Here is a 20,564-nt window from a genome sequence, read left to right as displayed (position 1 = left end):
AATGCGACAAGCTAATTTTTGCTTTCAAAATTAATAAAACGAATATTCAATCGTCAAAGTGGTGGTTAATATTTCTGTCAATCAACTCATTGATTAATCGACTAATCGTTGCAGCTCTAATCAAACACCAGAAGATATTTTGCCTTTTGTTTTCAATACTGAGTTTAGTTCCTGGGACTAATTGTTGAAAAGGATCATGTATTTGTGCTCATTTTACAAGACTGGATACTTTGAACGGCTTTTGTAATGTTGCTGAGTTTTTGAAATTAGTTGAAGGTCTACTTTTGTTGGAGTTGAACAGTTTTATTAGCAGGTTAGGTAGACAGGGATTTAGATTTAAGTCCAGTTCTTTCAGGCCATATTTGTCTTCTTTCAGCCATTTGAATCCACATCACATATAAAAAGGTCCTCTGGAGGAGAATTGAGTTTCAGCTTGACTCTGACTTGTATTTAATGGCTGTATGCTGCTTTACTCCCACAGCTTTATATGTTTCTGAAGACAGAAATCGTCTGAAGTATAAAAGTCAGAGAGAGAAGAGAAGAGAAGAAAGACGACACACGGGGGAGGAAGACATTTGAAAGATGTGAAAGGTCAGTGGTAGAAGGCAGCAAAGATGAGAAAAACCAGAGAGAGAGATGATGAATGCACACAGATTGAATGAAAGACAGCGAGGGATGACAGCTGACTGAAATGGCAGGAAAGTAAAACTGACAACAAACAAGCAGAAGATAAGCATTCTCCATATTAGACATTTAACAAGTTACTGTCCTCTTCATAAATCATTTTGAGACTAGCATGCAATCACACCCAAACCACAGCGGAAAAGTTTACTTTGTTGCATGTTTTTGGTTTGTTATGGTCCTCGTTGGCTAATTACAAGCAACCCGGGGCTTGTAAACACAACTAACATGGACTCTTTAAGTAGCTTGTGTTATTGTGTGGAGTTTTGGTTACCTGAAGTCTTGCCAGGTTAGAGGTTTTGGCAGAAGCAGGAAGTCAAAACAAATCCCATTCATGTCCCTTTGTCTTTAGCCTAGCATGTTCTACCTAACCTCCTTTTTCTGTGGCGTTAACGTGAGTTGACTTATGAAAAATCATCAGTTGAGAAACTTCTGGCCGTCAGATGTCAGTATTTGAACAATATCAATTCTAGGTTGTTTTCTGCACTGCGGTTACAAAGATTAAAAAAAAATAAATTAAGCATGTTTAGATGTTTTTGTGATGGAAGTTTGGCAGCAACAAAAATGCTGAGTGAGTAGAAAGTAGCTTGAATATGAGTGGTAGCAATCTGCGAGATTTGTAAGCAGGGAGCAAGCTGAAAGTAAGCAAAGTCAGAGAAGTATGTAATCAAAGTTTTGAGTATGAAAGATGAATCGTGTCACTCCTGAGTGAGCAGTAGAGCTTCCTTTTCACGCTGCTATCACAGTCATTTATTCTCAGATTTGTCAGATTATCTCCCTTGAAGAAAAACTCAAACTGAGAGCGCAGTTACATTAAATAACGTCAGGCTACTTTCCACTGTGATCCATCAGCATTTATATTCATCTAAATGTCCATACTGGGGGAAAAAAAAGATGTGACTCTAACAACCAGATCCTGTTGAAGCAGGCATATTCCTGTTATGGTCTGCTTGCTATAAATTGTTAGCGAGCGACCTTTTACATTCTGGACTGTCAGGAATCTGTCACAACAGTCAAGATTTATGCTCATAGTGCCTGTGCTCTCTCAAATCTCTCTTGGCATATTGATTACAGGTTGGATATGTTTGGTTCCTGCTCATATGCTTTGTCAGTGATATACGTCTATTCACCAGGGAGTTATTCACTGATTCTGAGGATTCTTACCTGCTCAAATGAAAGAAACAGAAGGAGTAAAGAGAGTCACAACTGCAGTTTTTGTTTATCCTTTGATTAATAATTTCTGTAGCTGGCTTTTTATGGGGATGTACAGTCTAGACCAGGGGTTCTCAACTGGTCTCACTCTGGGACCCATATTTTCCCATGGTCATTAAGTCGCAACCCACTTTTATAGAATTCAAACCAAGCAAATTTATTTTTCAAAAGTATCCTTTGAAAACACGCATATGTCACCTTTTTTTAACATAAATACATATATTTACATGTACAAAGTGCATTTCAGAGCACATTATTAAGAAACTGAGGAGGACCATGACAACTGCATGTACACTAAAATGAATATCAAAACTGCACAAAATAAATAAGGCCACAAAGTTAGATATTATGGCAAAAATCATAATCACAATTATTTTGGTCAATCCTTGTAATCGCACAGCCCTATTTCATACTCTGAGTTGCAAGCACTTCACTATATATCACACACTGGGGTTTCTGTCCCTTTTTATCCTCAATGTACAAAAATCCACATTTTAAATACTCCGGGTCATATTTCGCTTCACCATCTTGCCTCTGAACGTCAACACAAACTTAAAGTGAACGTCAATCAAATGATGGTTACCATGGCTACGGCGCGAGACTGCTGCACATCTCTGACGCATGCCTGTCAAAATATTTTTTTTTCAAAATAAAAGACAAGTCCAACATCCGATGCGCATTAAATATTACTTATTCATTTTTGACCAGCTGTCCGCGACCAACCCAGAACGGGTCTGCGACCCACTTTTGGGTCGCGACTCACCAGTTGAGAATCACTGGTCTAGACCATAGACTGTATATAAAGATGGATGTAGCAAGGTGTGACGTCACCCATTGGTTTGCATTGGAGCTGGTTTGAAGCCCAGAGTTGCAGCTTATGGTTGGCGTCATCTTTTCTGTTTGGAGCCAGGATCTTCCAAATAAGGACTGCAGGGAACACGCCCCACTACCTCAGACCAACGCTAATGCTAGCTTACTGGGAGCACCAAGCGGTGCACACTTGGACTGACGTTAGCTACTTTAGCTAAACTGTGCTAAGCAGGAACCGTAATCACGTAAGATTAAACTTAGTTAAATGTTGCAACAATTGAAGTAGATGTCAAAGCTACTATAAGTCTTCAAATCTTATTAACGGAGCAATAATTTCCTAAATGACCACCAGCACACTTATTAGAGGGCCTGAATTTAGAGATTGAGACCATAATGACTTGTTGAAAAAAAATACTGACTTTGTATTTCTAGAGAGAAGTTGATGCTTTTTGAATGAGAGTCAGTTGGAGCCAGCATCTCGCAGCCGTCAGTGGTATTACATTGTTAGGTACATCTGCATCGGCAACAAACAACAGAAACTAGATTGAAGTCAACTCTTGATCTCCTCTGTCTCTGCTCTCTGTTCTTCCCTTGCTGAGAAGTATCAGTGGGAGCTCGGATGTGACATGTAGGACATTGATCAATCACACACACACACACACTCTCTCTCGTGTATATATAATAGGATGTTTGCTATTGATGTGCTGGCTTACTCTGATGTGAAACGGCTAAAGGGACACGTGTCGTACCCACACCTTGAGCCACAAACACACAGATATACAATTAAGGTACATGACTCACTGACACTGACGCTGCTGCTGATGCTGGTTGGATTATCATTACTGTAGATGACATCAGACACAGACCTTCAGTCCAGCATTTAAATAGGATGTGAGTGGGTTTTGGCTGCAAAGACATTCTGACTGATGTCGTCAAAGGGTTATTATTATAGAGACAAGAGTTTGAATTTGTGTTAAGGGAGGTTTTGTGTAATGCCATTGTTTGGCATATTGTTCGGTTTTGCCCACCTAAGTGGTAGTGAGTCACTGATCCATCACACTGCGGTAATTTTCAGTTGACACACTGTTGATACTGAGGTAACGTTTGATAGGAGCAGTTAACTTTTTCACATTGATAAAAGCCTTTTTTTATTTAAAAGTTATCTCTGTTAGTTGACCCACAACAACCTGTACATTTGTGTCATTGTCTTCCATGGTTTTCACCATTATTCTGATGCTATTTTTCATGAATGTAGTTAGCTAGCTATGTAGGAAGATAATGTCCCTATTATTGATCCCACCTACAAAGCTTTGATTGGTAAACTGTCTCCAACCACTGGAAAATTCCTCAATGAGTCAAGACCTATTTGAATCACTGTACACATCTGAGATGTCTGAACCAGGCTAGGATTAGACTTCACAATAATAATGTCTTTCCAGATGTTCACTAAACAGACTTGAACCCCAACCAAGCAATATCAGCCGGCAGTCTTTTAAGACCTGTATGATGTTCAGTATTGACTGGACAGAGACGGACTCCAAGAATCATAAATGGCAAGATCCATGGTTTCATAGAACAGGGGTTCTCAACCTTTTGTAACTTAAGGCCCACGTCTGATTGTTCAAAAAATTCCAAGAACCACCATCCCAAATTGTTTTTTCCACATGAAAAATGAAAGTTACATGAAAAGAAAAACTGAGCTGTAAATATTTGTTATGCCACTGTCAGCTGTAATGACCAAAATAAATATTCTGCTTACCCTCAGTGAGACACTTGGGCTTTCTTCTGGAAAACAATGAGATCAAGTCATGATGGGATGGGTGAGAGGCTGACATGCAGAGTAGCATTCAGTTGCTTTCGGTTTGTTCCTTGCCTTTGATTTTGTGACAGTCACAATGGAAACCCCTGACTCACATAAATAGGTGGTGGTGAAAAGCAAAAGATATTTTGCCTGTTTTGACAGAGAGGGATACTTACTGGCAGCCAGCATCCAGAATGAAGCAAGGTCAACTTGTGTGAGCTGAGGCTTCAGGCTGCTGTCTGCTGATAGTTCCAGTCATTCATTTTCATTTTCCAACACATTACATAGAGACATGTCTTCTGAAGCAGGATCCAAAGAGAAAGCTAGCTAGCTAGCTAGCTAACAGTGGCAAAGCACGTTTTTCTCTACCTAATTATGTGTCGTGATTGGATATTCATAACTGTTCATTGAAAATTATGCATTTTAATTTGACATTTTTTATTCATGTGAATTCTTGAGCACGTTTTGATATAAAAATAACTAGCTTGGGTGAATTACCAAAAAAAAAAAAAATCACACACTAGATGGCGCTCTGAGGCCCACTGGTTGAGAATAGATGTCATAGAAGACATCATAAACATTAAACATGGCATTTTGAGCTGCATTCACTGATGTAGGACTTCCTCAGCTCATCAGCAGCCGCTGCTGTCCTCTTCAGTGTCTCCATTAGATCCGTTCAGCCGCATGACGAGAGTTTAGACAGAGCTCATAACAAAACAGTCATGTCTAATGAGCTTAACTTGGACAAAAATAGACTTAAAGCCTAAAAAGACACTTAAGGTCGCAGTGTAAACAGCTTTATTGGTTAAAATTGAAGTGTACATATCTGGTCCTTTAGATTAACCACTGAAAAACATCTAAAATGCATCCTGGCAAGGTCAGTGCTGAAAGCCAAGCCAAGCCTAAGGTCAGTCACATGACTTTGTTGATATATGGTCTCGAGGATAGGTAGATGATGGCGTCATTCAAGGTAAAGACCATGGTGACGGTCATCGCTCGGTCTCATCGATCCATAGTTATGATCATAACCTCTTCGGTTGTCAGCAGCACATTTCTTGACAGCTGACTGTTGGTGTGTATGTGTAGCTTCAGATGATAACACATATGCTCCGACGACAGCATGTATGTAACGCTGCTTTCATCTGGGGACACAATGTGCGTGACTTCCCCTGATGGCAGAGGGAATAATGTTGAGTCCCAGTGGCATATATCTTGCCAGGGGGAATAATGGGACATCCCAGTGGCATATATCTTGCCAGGGGGAATAATGGGACGTCCCAGCGGGATGTCTTGGTAAATGGGTTCTTGTTGATGTTCTAGGTAATTGTGGAGTGGAGCTGTGACTGTTTTCATCCTGACAGTCGGCTGCCTCGCCGTTCCTGTTGACAAGACAAGACGTTTCTGTTTCCCTTGTGCAAAGAAATATGTTTGTGTGCTTGATTCAGTCTGTGCACAGAGGAGTGTCTTCATTTGTTTGGAAGGGAGTTGGGTTATAATTGAGTGACTTTGTACTGGCAAAAAAAAAGAGTGTGTCCCTGACTGCTTCTTTATACTACTTCTTGTGTGTTTGTGTGCATGTGCGTAGAGATCGGTGCTGGTGTTTGTGGAGGCTATGCTTAAGAAAATGTATAATTTGAGCAATAAATGAGACTGTATGCATTATGCATCTAGCTTTATCTTGAGGGTAGAATAAGTATAATGAGGATTTACATGATTTATTATATTGTAATTTCCATCTTAGAAACTGCATCATATATACACTGAATATTGCCTATATCTGTAATCTTTTGGTGCATGTTGTAGGGTTGCTTTTGGTTCAGGTATGATTTATCATAAGAGAAACATTGCACATACAGTGAGTACTGTACTGCATGTGTTGCAGTGTTCAGATATCAATTACTGCATATTTGGTTGGTGTATTATCTACCAAAGCTGGTACATTAATTTGAGGTTATGGATTATTTTGGTTTCCATCAGGATTGTTACAAAGAGTGAACAACGGAGAGGCCTGGATGCTGCTGAGGAATATGTTGAAGAGACTGACTCACTTTGGATTTGACTGACAGCCAGTCATTACTACTGTTTGCAGAATACATTTCATCAATGGCAAGTACTTAATTTACTCCCTCTTGCACATTGTAGCCAAGAGGAACTTTGGGTACGCCAGCTGTGTCTGCTTCCACTGCCCTCTCATCATGTTAGATAACAGTTTGTGCCAAATTTAGACGGCTAAAGTTAGCTGCAATATGATATTTCACAATGATTCCTGTGTTTGCTGGTTGTCTACTTGTTTATGTACAGGTAGAAGGCTAAATTTATAATCTTGACAGGATGCAGGTGGCAGCAACTGAAGATGAAATACAAAAATATAGTTCAAACAGATAAGACACATTTTACTTATAGACCTATGACTGTAACCTCACACTCCAATCCAGTAATAATGACTTTGGTGACATGCAGTTGAAAAGCTGCCCATAGTTACAACTGAGTGTAAATTCTGGGACATATATTTTACATATAAATCTTGGCTTAACAGCTCTGACTACATTTCAGTGTATAGTAGTAATTTAAATATAGTCACTTAAATGCCTTTAAAATATTTAAAGACCATATTCCTCCTATATTTGACCCAACCGGTCAAAGCAGATGACCGCCCACCTAGAACCCGGTTCTGCTTAAGGTTTCCCCCCTTACCGCTGTCGCCAAGTGCTGCTCATGGGGGAATTGTTGGGTCTCTCTAAAGAGTACAGTCTAGACCTGCTCCATGTGAAAAGTGCCCTGAGATGACTTTTGTTGTGATTTGGCACTATATAAATAAAATTGAATTGAACTGAATTGAATATTCAAAAACTGTGGGGTGCTGTCACCTTTCTATACCCACTTTAGTTTACAGCTACATGTATGGATTCTTACATGCATTCATTTAGATCATATTTTGTTTTGTGTATGTAAGTAGTACTCACAAACCTCTGAAATATTCATTTGACCCTATTTTAGTCGAAATCCCACATCCACTACACATTTTACCTTGAAATGTGCTCTTTTCTCTGTTTTTGTATGAGAATATAAACCTTCCTGAAGTCAACCTGCTTTTTTTTTTTTTTTTTAGAAATGTACATACATGTAAGTCATCCACTCTCAACTCATACTCTTACATGAAACTTCTTCTGAAATCTGAGTCACATTTGGCCTTCCAGTCACCAAATACCACTTATGGAAAAAAAAAAAATCATTTTTGAGCAACTTAATCATTTGTCAACTTTGTGGCTGGTTATCTTACTCTAAACTCTCTAATGCCCTCAAGTTTTCATTCGGTAATGATTTATCTGAACCAAATGAGCCTCGGTTTCCTCACTCAGCACTTTCTCAACATATGAATCACTGAGAGTCGGGGAAAGATTTTTACTACTTTCTCCACTGGCTGCCTGTGACCACTCATCAAATTCAAAACCAAGCAGTTTGTTCCAGTAGTGATTTAGCGCCGGTCGATATGCCCTCGTTGTCATTTTTAGTGCTGTTTCAATAATCTTAAAACCCGAGTGGACTTCTATGAGATAGCCAAGTGATATAAAAGTGTAGAAGTCAACAGCCCCTAAAGACTTTATGTAATTTTTAAAGAATCTTTCAAGAAAGTAACTGCAATACTCAGTCATTAAGTCTGAATGCAAGGGAAGTAGAGAAGTGATTTGCTTGCATACAAAGTCAGTAGAGAGTGTGTGTTGAAAATGATTATACTTATTACCATGTGCTGTGGAAAAGAAAAGCATGTTGAAAGACTACAGAAAAGCTCTGTGGGTGTTGGTGAATTTGTGGTGGTACTGATTCCCCTTTAACACAGATGTTCTGTAAGAAGTTGGAAAACCAGCTCCCAGCCACATAAAGAAACTTCTTGCATGATGGGCACTAAGAAACCAATGCAGGACACTTGGATTATATTATGTTATTCCCTCAGAAGGTACCCCTCACATCAGAAAGAAAAAGACCAGAAAGAAGACACAAAAGGGCCTGAACACGCCAGAGTTTCTGTCTGACAAGCTTCTCAAATAAGGTCTGCAACAAATGGAGGAAAGAACAGAGTGACCACGGTGTGAGGTTGCGTCATCACACCCCAATTGGCCGAGAGGGGAATGCACCCAGCTGCTCTCAATCACCACCTGGTAGCCAGTCCCCACACTCTGCACACAGGTGATCTGCATAACCCTCCAATCAACCGAGACATGCAACTATCCGAATTTGGAACGGGGAGACAGGGAAATGATAGCAAGTCCCACAAATGGGGTGACTGCTACAAATTTATGTTCTCTAAACAACCTTTGTTGAGAATAAACCCCTCGACTCAAATTTGTGGCCCGGTCCTACACCCCTGTACTATCAAAATGAAAGATTCACGGCTTTCACAAACAGTAAGGAGATTCTCCCAAATTTGTACATCCTTGAAAAGTTTTAAATATGATATATCACTTTATGAAATGTTTTTATTCAAAACTATACAAAATATTTATTTATATGCTACAAAAATGACTTCCTTAGACTGGCTCATACAATTTAAGGATACTGAGTGAGTTATCTGAACAATATTATTTTAAAACTATGTAATTTTTAAATGGGAATAGTTGCAATCTTAATTAGAGTTTGTTGTCTTAAGTTTTACTAGATTACATTTTTAGTTTAATATTACTGCCGGTGTAGAGTATGTACTATATACACTTAGTCAAACATGGTTTTCTTCAGGAAAGAAACGCCACTTATTATTATTTTTTACTGAGAGTTTTGTGCTCAGAAAGACCAACAGAGTGGTGAGTCTTTTTTGTAAACTATCGAGCAAATTGCATCAGATGATTTTGAGACAGGAAGTGACTCACCTCTCCTCTACATCAGTGCTCATCACGACCGGTTCTCAGTTTCTTCCCCTTTCTTCTTTATCTTTGTATTGTTTTCATTGTTTTTTTCTTTTTTTCGCCCACGTTCATTTTACTACAACAGTGATTCATTCTGTCTTCATCTAAGTGAGGAGGAGGAGGTATTGAGGTAGCTTGTCTTAAAGACGATATCATGAATATGTATATAAAACAGTATGATGATGATAATCAGTGACTTCAGGCTTGATTTTTTTTGTCTTTCAGATGTAAAGTAAAACTTTGACAGCTTCTAGTACATTCTTATTCATATACAGCAAATGCTAAATATATTTTGAGGGAAATGCAACCTGGATTAAGTTCTGTGTCAACTTATCAGATGAAACATTTGAACTGAGTGTATATGTTCAGTGCAAAGTGTTTTAGACTCCAAACTACCTCTGTGACCTCCTTTTTTACTTTACGCTGCTGTACTGTAAATAAGCATCTTCTACTTCCTGCATTGGCACTGAATGTTGCCAGTGAACATAAATCACTTCGCTAACATAATTTGTAGGAGATGGGACTGAAATAATTTGCCAAAAAAGTCCTGGATGATTCCTGCCACTCACTCTTTTCATTTTCCAGAAGGAAACACTTTGGATTTAGAGTTGAGATGGATGGAATAGATTTACAAGCAACGGACAGAATAGAATAGACGGGAGGAAAAAATTACATGTGAATGATTGTCATCAAAAACAGGCATGTGTGCAAAAAATATAGCATTGGGTTTTTGTATTATTTTGTCTTTGTAGAAAATCATAGGAAATCAATATAAAGTGAATGGTTTGTGTGTTGTAGTGTTATATAGCATTTTATGTAGCATTGTTTGAATTTTATTTAAACTGGACTTAGTGGGATCTTAATTTTCAAGCGAGTCCTGGCCAAAATGGCAGCACAATTCAGCAAAATTAACAGTAATGTGATATGCTATGGCTTCCCTTTTAATTCTTATGATTTAAAAATATCATGATTTATGCTGCCAACTGTGTGTTGGTTTGGTGTCTTACAGTCAACACTTTTAGACGTGCCCAGCCTGAAATGTGAGTGCATATTATGTTTTCTGTACAGACCTTTTAGTTGTTTAGTTTTAGTTTTGTCAAATTTATGTTGACATTACATGTTAATGTGTCGAGAGCAGAGAACTTTTAGGCAATTCTTCATTGTTGGTGAGTCTAAGCGCTTGTTGCAAAGTAGGAAAAATACATTAATCGCGCTAGAGGAAAAAAACATTCATGCTACTTTGTCAGTTCTCTGAGCAGGTGAGCTGTTTAATCTTTGTTTCTTTTTTCCTGTGTGCCCTTCTCTTTCTCTGTCTCGGTCTTTGAATGAGGCGATTTTTATTCTCAACAGCTCTTGAATTGCTTCAGATCAACAGGCTCTTTTGTCAGAGAAGAGCTAACAGCTGAGAAAAAGCTTGGATGCCTTTTCAGAATTGTTACTGAAACTGCAGTTGATGCAGATCTATCAGAGCAGGGAGGCACATGACATCCGCTCAGCAGGGGCAACTTCAAAAGCTGCTGTTATCTATCAAGCAATTGAGCAGATTTCAGAAAAAATTAACCAAAACAACATCTCCTTTGTATCACAATATTTCTAACAAATTAAGAGAGGGATGGAAGTAAAAAAAAAAATAACAGAAGAAACATCAAGTGTCAGCTGTAAATAAAGTAAATGTGCTGCAGAGAGGTCATATTGAAATCCATCATGAGAACTGAATAACAAAAAGCTTTTTACTCTTGAAAAACAACAGGTCAAACCTTGACAGAGGGGAGATGGACTTAATCTGTTTTTCACATTACACATCTGTGTGTTGGAGGAGAGAGACATGAAATTTATGAGGAGTCTTTGTTTCTTAGACAAGCATTAGTGCTAGATAGCAACAAGCTTTCAGAGGAGATGATCACAGATCTGCTGATAATGTCGGTGTAAACACAACACTCTGTTTCTCTGTAGATTTCAATAGGCGGAGCACGGATTGATTACAACAAGCCCTGTGAAAAATGCTTTTAGTATTTAACATTTATTTATCATACCATTTTTGTTTTGAGACATCTGTAAGTTGCCGTCTTTCCAGCCTTCTTGCATTGCATTTTGGGTTTTGATAATAGTTTTGCTTCTCTTTTGCTGTCTCTTGCTGATGGGGTTTTGTTGACATTTTATCCTGCATTCACTTTTACTTGTTTTGCACCTTTCTGTGATGTAAGTCAATTTTACAGCAGCACTCTCGTTCACCTAGGAATAAAACTTAGGGAGCAAATAAAATTAAGTTGCCAAAACTGTTGCTAGAGACCCTCTCATAGCAGGAATAGATTGTAAAGATATTAACAACCATAGTATATTGTTATTTTATTGATATTTTAATAGCTTTCCTCCAACCATGTATCAGATTTTGTGGTGGGGTCTAAAAAAAACTAATCAGCCAGCTATACGGCTGCAAACACTAAGATATGTGAATTTTACTGATGGTAAATGAAGAAAGTTTTCTCTCAAGAAATCATAAAAATAAATAAAATAAAATCAAGCCTGCTTTGCCTGCATTGATCGCAATGCAGGAATTGATTTACCTCAACTGTATTTTGACAGAATCTTTAAACAAAAAAGTTTCTGCATTTCTTCTGCATTCAGCATTGTCAGGAAAGTTTAAACATCCTGTAGGTTATTTTAAGCTTTTAAATAAAAACCAGTGAAAGGGTAAACAAGCATGTGACTTTGACACCAGAAACAATTCTCCTCTTCCCGTCTCCTACCAACAATGTTGGAGAGTTTTTTTTTAACTATGAAAGGTAGTTGTAATTGTCTTATATTTATTATACCTTTATAATTGAAAGAAGTGTCAGTTCAGAAACACACTTATAATTAAATTAAGCTAAATTAAGTGGTAGATTGACTATGGAAACCCAGTTCATTCAACAAAAATAAAGTTTACTGGTTTTTAATTATAGAGATGATGGTCTGTTGTAGGTGACGTCTGACAGTGTACTTACAGGAGAATAAAAGTGGGCGTATATACGTCAATATCATGTATTTTCTATTGTCAGTTGGCAAAAAGTGACTTTTTGTTTGTTTTTTTTGAAGTAAAACTGAGTCACATCTCCATGGATACGTGCAGGAGTTAAGTATCACTTTAAATGACTAACACAGCACGTTCTCTGGCTGGTGATCTTGTGTTTGCAGTAAATGAAGTTCACAGCCCTCGTGTTGCCTTTTAATGTCGTCCCACAGGCATCAACAGAGAGCCAAGCCAACACACACACTGCCCATCTGACAGTCATGCTTCGGCGAACATGTGGTCAGAGCCTCTGGTGGTCAACTGATAGCGCTTGTGTGTGTGTGTGTGTGTGTGTGTGTGTGATCCCTAGTTGATCCACTGATCCATTAATTTTCAGTCAGTAGATGAAATCGGGGGGTTCGGTGTCGTGGTGAGGAGCTTAGAGAGGTCATCATGCATGTGAGAGAGCATGCGTCTCTGCATGTGTGTACACTGCATGTATGTGAGTGTGAGTTTGTCAGTGTGTGTTGCTGGCCTTGGCCTCCTCCACACCATCTGCTCACCACAGCACAGTGTCCCTTCCAGCTCCCTGTAGGCCACTTTAGCGAGTCCAATCATGGCCCAGAATTAATATTATGCAGAATGGAACCTTCTGGGTTTGCGGTGTTAATTTCTGCAAGACTGTCTTCACTAACGATGGCTCCCTGCATGAATAGCGGTAAAGTTCTGTTTGCATATGCAAGATCAGAGGGATGTTCAGCAACAGGCATAGACAGTGAATTACCACTGTGTGGTTAAAGGATCATTCACTACTGTGAGGCAAAGTAAACACTGTGGTAAATAAATACTGAGACAATACTGATGAAATTAGAACTCATTATGAGGAATATTGGACTTTGAATTTTGTTTTGCTGGATGTCAATTCTGTATACATTGCATTTTCCCTTTGAGGATATGTGGTAACGGCCCCATGTGCAGAGTTGAGTTGTGGGGAGGGGTCAGTGAGTTGTTGCTATCCATGTTACCTACACTCAGTGGTTACAGTTAATTATTTTTTCAAGATCAGTCGTCGCATTGAGTGTGCGATCTTTCTTTCAAATCTCCACACAACATACCTCAAATCTCTCCATGAAAGCAGTTGAGATGTCAACTGAGGTGAAGCTTGAGAAGGTTTCTCTCAGTTAATTTAGTATCAATTAAGTATCAAGCAGGCACACTAAACAAAGAAACAAATATATTTTTTTGTCTTTAGATGTCCACTGCTGAGATTTGTGAAGCTCACAGTGTTGAGCTACTTCAAAAAAAATTCAACATCAATGTGTCTTTAATGTGTCTAATGAACAGTTTCCATTAGAACTACTTTCTTAAAAAATAGTGAGAACAGTTCACAGTGCAGTCTGTGCATTATTCAGAGTAACAGGACACTGTTTCTAAAATTATATAAGACTGCAAGCTGCAAATGCAAAATTTAAATGACTATACAATGGCTGAACTTTCAAAACCTTGGCACATAAAACTAAAACTCTGCATTTATTGCTACTGCTAAATAAGCAATTTTATTTTGGTGTTTGGGTGAACAAATCCTTTAACAAGCCAATTTGTTGAGGCTTGACCCAGTTAGGACAGCACAACATTTGCCAGAGTTACATCAACATTTTTGAAAGGCACTTGACTGACAGCTTTTCTTGCGCTGCCTGACACCATGTGAATTGTGCTGATGCTATGAAACCAAACCCAGCCATCTGGTGCACCACACAGGTCACACCAGACACTCACAATTATTTGTATATAGCTGTTATGGAATGGTAAAAATACAGACATTGCAGATCTGTCAGCTGAATCTGAGAAAAAAAAAAATTAGATCTGAGGAAGAAAGAAAGTCGAGCTGATGTGAGATGGTGGTGATAAAATCGTTCTTGACAGCAAACATAAAACGCCTGTTGGCTTCCCCTGTCAAAACCCCAGTGAAATATAGAAATGTCCCCTCATAGAACATTGGAGTTTTGACAGCTTGAAACAGTATCCCGCTGGATGACAAATGCTTTATCCACAAGCTTTTCTTTCCCGCTTCCTCCCTCCCTCTCTGTCTCTCTTTGTCTGTAGAAAAGCAAACAAAGAAATGGAGGCCGTGTGTAGTCATGGCATTTATGGAATGACGCACCTTTTGTCCCCATTGCAAATAACAACAAATTGTAGATCTACACAGAAGGACAATGAGAGACCAGACACACAAACTGTTGAAATGTAGTCAAAATTTATTTTAAATTCGATTCAGTTCAACTTTATTGTCATTATACTTGTGTACAATGAAATATAGTCTTGTCATTCCAAGATGGTGCAACCTGCTGGGTAGAGCCTCTTAGCAGACAGCGTTTGAGGTAGGTTTCATGAATGACTGATACCTTGGTATCGGTGACGGTGCAGTTGCCATATCGATGGCGGAAGAGGAAAACCTCCTATCTGAAAAATGCACTCTTTTGAGAAAACTTGTTTAAAAAAAACTTGTTGTTTTCTTGCAGAATGCTATTTGTTAAGGATACCAAATACATAATACACTGTTATGTGGTATTGTTTATGGTATGTTTGTATGGTTATTACGGTATTGTTAACACAGTAATATAATAGTAATATAATCCAAAAACATTGTATTATGTATTGGGTATCCTTAACAAATAGCATTCTGCAGGAAAACAACAAGTTTTTCTTTAGTTTTCTGAAAGAAGTGCATTTTTCAGATAGGAGGTTTTGCTCTTCGGCCATCGATATTGTACTGTGAAGCAGTTTGTGAGGATGTCCTGCAGTCGAAGTTGACTAGGACTTAAAAGAAAGGGGGGTAAGTCATCTTCAGCCTCCTCAGGATGTAGACACTTTGCTCCCTCTGATGTATCTCATTGTTGAAACTGCCTCAAATAGCTGTAAAAGGTTGCGTTGTAGGCAATACTTGTCTTAATGAATTGTATTAACTTACTAAGTGACTCATGAAAATAAGGTTTGAGAGAAAAAAAGTTAAAGTTAAGTTAAAGATTTCCCCGATTCAATATAGACTTAATGCAGTGTAACTCTACATATTAGAGAACCAATTACAGAATGATTTAAAAAGGCAGAAAAGCCATTCTCAGGTTAAAGTGCTTTAGATGAACTTTGGATCACATCAGAATAATATCTGCATCACCTCCAGAGCAGGAAAAACTCAATTTTCAATCTCTCCTGTCTCGATTACGAAAGTCAGCTTGGGAATTGGTAATAAAAAGAAATTATGCAGATGGGAAGTGAAATGGAGTGCAAATTTGCTCCCTTCGTCCATTACAGGAGTTTTGCATCGTGTACCAATCAACACAGGTGCCGTTTCCCAGTAAATGTAATTTGCGAGAGGCAACAAGCGTGAAAGAGACCATAATCACACCTGCTTTACTCACCTCTCTGTAGACAAGAAGGTCTGTTCACCTCTCAGTCTGTCTACCTGATTAAACTTGCATCTTGTAAGCATACAGAGAACAGTCAGCTGGAGTTCAGAAAGGTGACCCAGAACTAATTTAAAATAAACTGGTCCTTTGATTATTTGGGTACTTTATTTATTTTTCTCCAGTGAACCACAGATAAATTTGACATGCTTCCTCTAAACCTGTGATTTCTTTTATTTTACTTTTTCATAATTATATGCACTGCTCAGTGAATTATTATATTATATGTTGATTAAATTGATGGTGGCAGATTTTTGGTGCTGCATCTCTGTTCATAAGAACCTGATTTTCTCCATTTTCTGTATCAACCCCCATTGGACAAGGCCTCGACTTAACCTGAACTGGACTGGAGCTTGGAGCTGAACTCAAGTTGACCAAATACTGTTTGGTCTTTCTAGATTCTACAGCCATCTGTCCCTGCCTGCCTTGTACAGTCCTGGTTTCTGGTGAGTCCAGTTTGGTTTTGAGGTACAAATGCCTTCAAAATGAGGTTCAGAGGACCAAAAACAAAGAGCAGAAGCAAGATCATCTCTTTTCTTCTCCAATATAGTTCTGGGCATTCTGATGGTTTTCCCTTTGAGAGCTGAAAAAACTTATACAGAATATATAAGTATTATATAAATAGAAATAAGAGTTTTTCATCTTAATACAAAGTCACTTAATTCTTCCCCAAGTTGTCCATAGTTCCCTGGTCAATGCTTCCCCCTAGTGGTGAAATAAAATCACTTTCTTTTGTTAATGCACAGTGCAGAATATTTCACATTCAACCTAAACCAGTGAAGTTATACTGTACACATTGTTATATGTGACACAACATTTCTGGATTTTTGTTTTCTTACTTTTCTACACAAAACATTTTAGAGGTGTAATATTAATAGTGTTTGCTCACATTGTTACTTACTTCTAAGCTGTGCATTGGACCTGGAGTTAATTAGTTTCATGTTATCAGCAAAACATTCCTTCTTGACAGTTGAGATTGCACACAGTAATACTTGCTACAGTAAAAATCTATTGATGATAATATATTGATGTGTAGACAATTGTAAGAAACACTTTAACACACCTTGTACACAATGAGTTGAGTGTCTATCATTTCTGTAAGATGTCCTAAACGCTCAATCACCTGTTTACCATTTAATTGTGTGTGTAATGAGAAAGCTGGGGAGAGAATGTGTGCTAAATGTACACTCATGCAAACATTGCTGAAAATAGTAAAATCATAACATTATAACATATTCCTTTGTTGCACCAGAAGCAAAGGTGGCAGAAGAGGATGAGGAGACTGAAGTAAAGGGTGAAGAAGAGAGCAGGAGATAGAGACGGGGCCAGAACACATTATCACTAAACTCTTATCTCCTCCACAAGTTTTCAAAGAACCAGACCGGTTATTGACTAAAGCATCAGAGTACAGACGGGGCATCTAAGGATCCTCATTCACCTTGGAATGCTTATCAATATTTTGTGTTCTCTTTTGCCAGGCAGGGTCCTCTACCATCTGGGTAAAGTGATAAAGGTGATGAAAAAAAATAAGGATAAAAGGCACATATTTAATGAGTTGAGTAACTGCAGTTCTTCTGTATAAAGTAGAGATAAATTGCAATAGTTTAAGTCTAATACTCGCTATTGTTCGCCTTTTATTAAATTCCACTGCACTACGAAGGAGGACCCAACAACTGCATTAGCGAACTGTTACAGTTATGCAGTTAGTCCAATTTCAAAACATTTAAAAGCATAACTATGTCAAAGTGTCTCCTTTGTTTCAGTGTCTTGTGATAAGTGCAGTTTCAGTGTAGCTTAAACAGCTTAAACAGTGACATAGTCAGGTTGTAACAGAGAAAATCTCTTGTCACACACCGTTATTTTTCTCCAGAAGTACAATGGTCACTTGTTGGCTCCTCTTGGTTCTACTGTTGTGCAAAGTTGCTGAGTAAAGCTTTGACAAGAGTATAATCTTATTAAATTCACATATAGGTGTGACTACTTGGGATTACTGTGACAACTGCCTTCTGTATATCTTATTAAGGATTTAGAGTCTACTCTCTCCTTGCCATTGGAGACGTGGAATATTTCAGGAATCTCATTTACCCAGAAACTCAAGATTGAGTAAAAACTGGCCTTCGAACTGCCCCGTGTGGTCTGTTCTCACGGCACTACAGCTATCAGACAAAGGGGTCATATTCTAATTAGTTCGTCTCAACAAAAGTTGAAACTCTATAGAGTGTCTGTTATCATATAAAATAGGAAAAAGCTTCAAATCCATATTGGTGTGGTCTGGCTTGACCTGATAATGTCTTGTTTGATGAAGTGCCACACTCAACTTCACCTTGAAGACTCAACTCAGCTGAGTGTTAAATGACCCATAATTTATTATCACCTGGAAAAAGAGCTATAAAAAAGAGGATAAAAGGTATAAAGACTACAGTAAAAACAAAACCCTGTATTAACTGCTATTTCAGTTCTCATCAGTAAGTTTAATAATGGCATGACGTTGTTTTAGAGCCAGGACAGACATTGACATTGGTAGTGTAGCCCTCTAGAAAATTCTTATGAGGTAGTCTTGATTATTTTGTCTCGTTTGGAATTGTTTGGAGAGCCAGACCCAACTATTGACTGAACCCTAAAGGATTTTCATTCACCTTGAAACCTGCATTGACTTCTATCTGAAATCTGTGCTCCCAGTGGCTTTTGTAATTTGTCATCCAGGGAAAGTTGTAATGAGTGGTGAAGGGTCACAAGAATGGGCTACACCGCAGTTTAAAATAAAGTCTCTTAGTTGATTGTTGCTCATGTGATAAGATTAGTCATTGTCATTAGTGTTTTAGAAACAAATGCTATCTTCCATCATGGGCATCTACATAACGATACTATTTGTAATTTTAATCCTCCAATATATGATGTGTTTTCAGTTTAAATCAGCCTCAACTGTACTTATAACTTCATGCAAAGTTAGCATGCTAGCACTATTGGCTGTAGCCTATATACAGTAAATGGCTAGCACCCTAACTGTATGTTGGCATGCTAACGTTCCCATTAAGTTAAATTAGGTGCAATGGACACTTTTAATTTAGGTGATACAGCCTTCTTCATCTGGTGTCACCCTCAGTTCAAAACTTAGCTTAGATAGCTTAACTTAGGGCAAAGCTAGCTCTCAATTTTTCATCCGTTCAGCAGTTTTATTTTCTCCTGTGCATGGGCTGCTAGTGTGGCAGCTGCTAAAGTTTCAGCTTGGAAAACTTTAAAACTTTAGCTTTGAGACTCAACTCTAAATGTAGGCCTATCTATCCATTAGCATGAGCACAGGATAGAATAATTTTGAATTTGAACTGCTGGTGTGCAGATGTAAACCTTCGGTCAAATCAAAGACAGACAAAGAATGATGAATTAACGCTTAAACATCTTATAAACATCTTCCATAGAAGTGACAAAAGAAAGATGTTAGAATATGCAATGAATAGTCCAGTTCATTGGCGAAAAAACAATTCTAATGCTCTATGTGGGTTGGGAATTCACTGGGGTACTAACACATGTGATGAAAGGCCGCTTGAATTGTTTGCTGTTCTAAGTCAACAACGGTTGTTTGAAAGGTGATGCAACCACCAATTTATCAACCATTTTCCAGACATGAAGATAAAGGACAGAAGATTTTGTTCCCACACGGCACATAAATACGTTGAGATAAGCAGTCATAACACAAAGAGTCAGGAGCAAATTAATACTTCGGTCAGTACTTCTCTTTGCTGAGTACACAATGTTTATTAAAGCTACTTGATAAGGCACTCACACAGATAAGACACTGCCATCGTTGTTAAAGCATTTTATTAATTCGAGATCAATGGCACACGAACTGTGAAACGTTCAGTTTTCTCTTGATTATCAACATGTATATAAGTCTTATTTCTTCATTTCTAGCAATATATGGTATAATGTTTTTCATACATATCAGGAAATTGGACGGAATGATGTTATTCCATCATAATGCATCTCATCTCTGTTGTGCAGGATGAAAATGTAGGTTTGTTTAACGCTGATATAGAACCATAAAAATACACAAAAACCAACAAAATATAAAACATTTTTTAACAATCATTGCTCACATCCTAACACTAGCTAATGGATGATATATATAGGGTATATTTTAGAACTGCATACGAACTTCAGGAAACGATATACAACCAGTGTTCTGATGCACTTTTACAATGTTTTTCTTATAGGAAAACATAGCCATAATTCAGTTTCAATGCTCAATATATTATGGGTCTGTAGAAAAGCAGCTATAAAACTACTATTAGAAAGAAAATTGGGGATATGAAGCCAAAAATCCATCATATCTTGTACATTGCAAACCCAAAACAAGTTCTATTATATCCCTAAGGCCAAGTCTTAAAAACAGATTTATCATTGTCAGGTCTGGCATAACAACCAAAGAGCCTTTGGGAAATCAAATAGCACACACAAAATCTTCTTTCTTTACATCCCGATTAGTTTGATCAATTGAATATTTAAGTTAAATAAAAAATAAAAAAAAAGATAAGTCCCACAGTTGTCTTCAGACTGTAAGTACACAAAACAAAGCAAGAAATTTAACATATATGTTCAAATTTGGTGATAATAGCATATAAGCGCTTTTTTTCAGTATAGTTCAGCTTTCCACAACAATTATGCAGCGATTTTTATAATTTCATTATGGATTGATTTATCCTGGCAAGAGTTGC

The 20,564-nt window shown here is 37.9% G+C and overlaps 1 protein-coding gene across 1 annotated transcript in view; it reads left to right on the top strand.

The window, feature by feature from the left end:
- The first annotated feature begins 8,767 nt into the window (after nucleotides 1-8,767).
- The window catches only part of pde6a (phosphodiesterase 6A, cGMP-specific, rod, alpha), a 62,940-nt gene continuing 51,143 nt past the window's right edge, over nucleotides 8,768-20,564 (top strand). The window contains exons 1-2 of the mRNA XM_042418704.1: nucleotides 8,768-8,907; nucleotides 16,176-16,298. The gene's annotated coding sequence lies outside the window, so the exon portion shown is untranslated. The remainder of the gene's footprint in view (nucleotides 8,908-16,175; nucleotides 16,299-20,564) is intronic.

Source organism: Thunnus maccoyii, chromosome 8 (genome assembly GCF_910596095.1).
Source record: "Thunnus maccoyii chromosome 8, fThuMac1.1, whole genome shotgun sequence".
In the NCBI taxonomy this organism is placed as follows: Eukaryota; Metazoa; Chordata; class Actinopteri; order Scombriformes; family Scombridae; genus Thunnus; species Thunnus maccoyii.
Note: the sequence above shows the minus strand (reverse complement) of the source record. Positions and strands in the feature narration are given on the sequence as shown.